This window comes from Durio zibethinus, unplaced genomic scaffold (genome assembly GCF_047325235.1).
Source record: "Durio zibethinus cultivar Kanyao isolate XHJ-2024 unplaced genomic scaffold, ASM4732523v1 HiC_scaffold_189, whole genome shotgun sequence".
Classification (NCBI taxonomy): domain Eukaryota; kingdom Viridiplantae; phylum Streptophyta; class Magnoliopsida; order Malvales; family Malvaceae; genus Durio; species Durio zibethinus.
The window spans coordinates 35716-40000 of NW_028322812.1; positions in this window are offsets into that span (position 1 = coordinate 35716).

Genomic DNA, 4285 nt, shown 5'->3' on the forward strand with positions numbered 1-4285 from the left:
GAAAATAAGAATCCACTTTGAATTCGAATGTTCGAATGAAATATATATATATATTATTGTTTCCAGATATCTCAATTGATCAAATTCGAAGCAATTGCCCTCTTTCGATAACTGCCCGAAAGAACCGCTTCAAATAATAAAGATTATTCTATTCAGATTTTGAGACGAAGGAGCTCCCTGTCTATATCAAGATATCAATCAAATATGTCGAAAAATTTTCGCGGGTTATCTAGACTGTATATAGTCTAGAGTCCGGGAATAATTGAAAAAAAAAAAATTATGAAAAATATTATGATGATCAAAAATGAGTGACAAAAAAAGACAGAAAAGTTATCATTACATTTATCATTATGTTATAAGAAAGAAATCTACTTGTTTAGTTCTTAAGGAGCACAAAAGAAAGGATAAAAGGGGAGGGGCTGATTGACAAAAGGAAAGTAGAGAAAATTTACAAGATATAATCTATCTGTATCTAACGTATCAACTCCAAATATTGAAAATAAAAAGTTAAATATTTCGAAATACTTTGATATATGAGATGAATCCATTATTTCGATTTCTTGCTTGTTTTGTTACTGAATTAAGTTGAGTGGTTTTACATTTACAGACGCATAAAAAACAATTTTTGTGGACAAAAAAAAAAAAACAGTTTTGTTTTATGTTATGACTCTTCCGTATACGTCTTCTTTGGTTCGAGTGGGCATTCTTAAGAAACTTCAGTTTAGTTCTGCTATAGAAAAAAGAGGCTTCTTGTCTTGAGTTTTTTCCTCCTGCCGAGAAAGCATTTATTCTGCAATTCATTTCAAAAGACTTCAATCGGTACACGCAAAAAATAGGCCAATTCAGCAGCTTTTTGCTCAATTTCTCGTGGAGTCAAATTCTCATCAGTACGAGTCAAGGGAACGGCCCCCTGGCCTCTGATTTCCATATAAAGGACACGCCGAGCATAAATACCCTCTTTAACTTCTATTCTGATGGACTGAATATCTTTCATAAGGAATCGTAGAAAGATGCGACGATTTTTTCCAGGAAAACCCCAACGAAAAATACATACTATTCCCTCTTTTCTATCGAATCGATCATAACCACTACCTACATTCCAAAAAATCGTGCACCACAAATAGGAACTAATAAAGAGACCCGCGATCCCATAGAAAGACATCACGATTCCTTGTGGAAAAAAAACTATTTGCTGAGACGGAAATAAAGATATCAAATTCCTACCAAGATAACTAGAAGTTCCAACTAATAAAAACCCTAATGAACCAAAAAAAAGAATAAAGGCCCAGCAGAAATTGCTTGTTTTTCGAGACCCCACTATAAATTCTATCCATATAGATTCTGATCGCCAACTCATACATACTAGATCCAGTTGCATTTTATTGGAATTGAGAAAATAAGCAAAAAAATTTGACTTTACTTTTTTTGTTTCCGAAGTAACTCTCATCAACTAGTGCTATTTTGATATGAACTTTTAGAAGTAATTCATCAAATTGCTTAGATCTAAAATCATCCCCTTTATATGATCCCCTATACAGATCTACTAGATATATAGACTTTAATTTCATACATTCGTCCGGTACCGATCCACTTGCTATAATTCATTTACCCCTATATCATGTTTACGTATGCATAAGAGGAGCTTTTTCATTTATGTTCGGGGAAGCCGGATGGATGTTATACAATATTCTACTAAATAGATATCCGTGGCATCTAAGTCGTGAAAAAAAAAATAGATAAGATTTGGTCTTGGCCTTGGCCCCATCGAATCTAAAAAATCTTAGTTTTTTGAACATACAAAGATAAAGAAGCCATTGCAATTGCCGGAAATACTAGGCCTACTAAAGGCACAAAAATAGAGGGAATTGTCATAAAATGGGTACCTCAATTTAATATTCGTACCTGTTATTGTTATATTGTTAGTTATAAAGTTAGTTATAAATATATCTTATAATAATTATATTATAATTCGTATATTATACTAAGTATATCTAAATATTATACTAAGTATATCGAAATACTAAGTATATCTAAATATTATACTAAGTATATCTAAATACTAAGTATATCTAAATATTATACTAAGTATATCTAAATACTAAGTATATCTAAATACTAAGTATATCTAAGCGAGTATATATATCTAATATATATATCTTATCTAATAAGTGCAAGGAATGTAGAATTAAATAAAGGGACTTGCCCATCTTTCTAAATGAAATAAAATAGGTGTATGATAAGATAATCCACTTTCTTTATTATCTTACTTTATTCCTACTTTTCTTATTATTATTATTCTATTGTTCTTGTCTTCTAATTTTAATTTCTAATTTGAATTTAATAAAGAAAGAGTTTATTACAAATTGAGAAAGAGTTTATTACAAATTGTCGAAAGATTCGATTCGTTAGAATCCGATCCAAGAACAGGGATTTTTAGTAAAAATAGAATTCTCGGGAGATATAGAAAGATGCAAAACTCTATATTTATATTTTTTCTATATTTGAATTATATAAACATACGCAATAGAGCAAGATAAAATTCGTTTTTCGACAATTCCATTTTATGTCACAAAGTCAAAGCCCATTATGCGGGCTTTGACTTTGATTCTGATAAACTAACTAACTGCCTTTTCACTACAAAGAAAATAATTTAACTTAAGACTCTACTTGATTGAATTTTGATTCAAAGGAAAAAAACCGTGGAACTGAAATAACTCACTCAGAACACCCTTTAAAGGATTACGTGGTACGATTGGATCGAATAAACCCTTATGGAATAAATATTCAGCCTCCTGTGAACCTTCAGGTACTGTTATATTCAATGTTTGCTCAATTACTCTTTTACCCGCAAATGCAATATAGGCATTGGGTTCAGCAATAATGATATCCCCCAACATACCAAAACTCGCGGTCACTCCACCAGTAGTAGGAGATGTAAGAATTGATACATAAAATAACTTTTTATTTGATTGATAATCATATAAAGCAGAAGATATTTTAGCCATTTGCATCAAGCTCAAACTTCCTTCTTGCATGCGTGCTCCTCCGGAAGCACACACTAGAATAAGAGGCAAAAAATTATTGGTAGCATATTCGATCAAACGGGTGATTTTCTCGCCTACTGCGGATCCCATACTACCCCCCATAAACTGAAAATCCATAACCCCGATTGCTATAGGAATACCGTTTAGTTGACCCGTACCTGTTTGAATAGCCTCAGTTAATCCTGTCTCTCTTTGATAAGAATCAAGACGATCTTTATAGGGCTCTTCGTCATACTCAAACGGATCAGAATCAATACCATCTTCGTCATACTCAAACGGATAAGAATCAATACCATCTTCGTCATACTGAAATGGATCAGAATCAATACCATCTTTATCTTTGTCAAACTGAAATGGATCATAATCAATACCATCTTTATCTTTATCTTTGTCAAACTGAACTTTATCTTTGTCAAACTGAACTTTATCTTTGTCAAACTGAACTTTATCTTTGTCATACTGAACTTTATCTTCGTCATACTGAAATGGATCAGAATCAAGACCATCTTTATCTTTGTTAAACTGAAATGGATCATAATTAATACCATCTTTATCTTTGTTAAACTGAACTTTATCTTTGTCATACTGAACTTTATCTTTGTCAAACTGAACTTTATCTTTGTCATACTGAACTTTATCTTCGTCATACTGAACTTTATCTTCGTCATACTGAAATGGATCAGAATCAATACCATCCATATAAGGCTCTTCTTGGTCAGACTGAAATGGATCATAATCAATACCATCTTCGTCAGAACCATCTTCGTCAGCTTCGTCAGAACCATCTTCGTCAGCTTCGTCAGAACCATCTTCGTCAGCTTCGTCAGAACCATCTTCGTCAGCTTCGTCAGAACCATCTTCGTCAGCTTCGTCAGAACCATCTTCGTCAGCTTCGTCAGAACCATCTTCGTCAGACTGAAATGGATCATAATCAATACCATCTTCGTCAGACTGAAATGGATCATAATCAATACCATCTTCGTCATACTGAAATTCAATGGGATCCAGAGAGATCATGTCTTCATCCATAGGATCCCAAGTACCTGGATCAATCGAAAGTTCGATTCTATCTGAACTACTCATTTTCAAATGATATCCACAGTATTCACAAATATTCATTTTTGGCTTAAGAAATTTCTTATAATTTAATCCATAACAATCTTCATTTTCGCATAGAACCCACAAATGCTTGAAATCTTTAGGCCTTTCTAAATCATTACCATTTGCGCAACTTTCTTTTA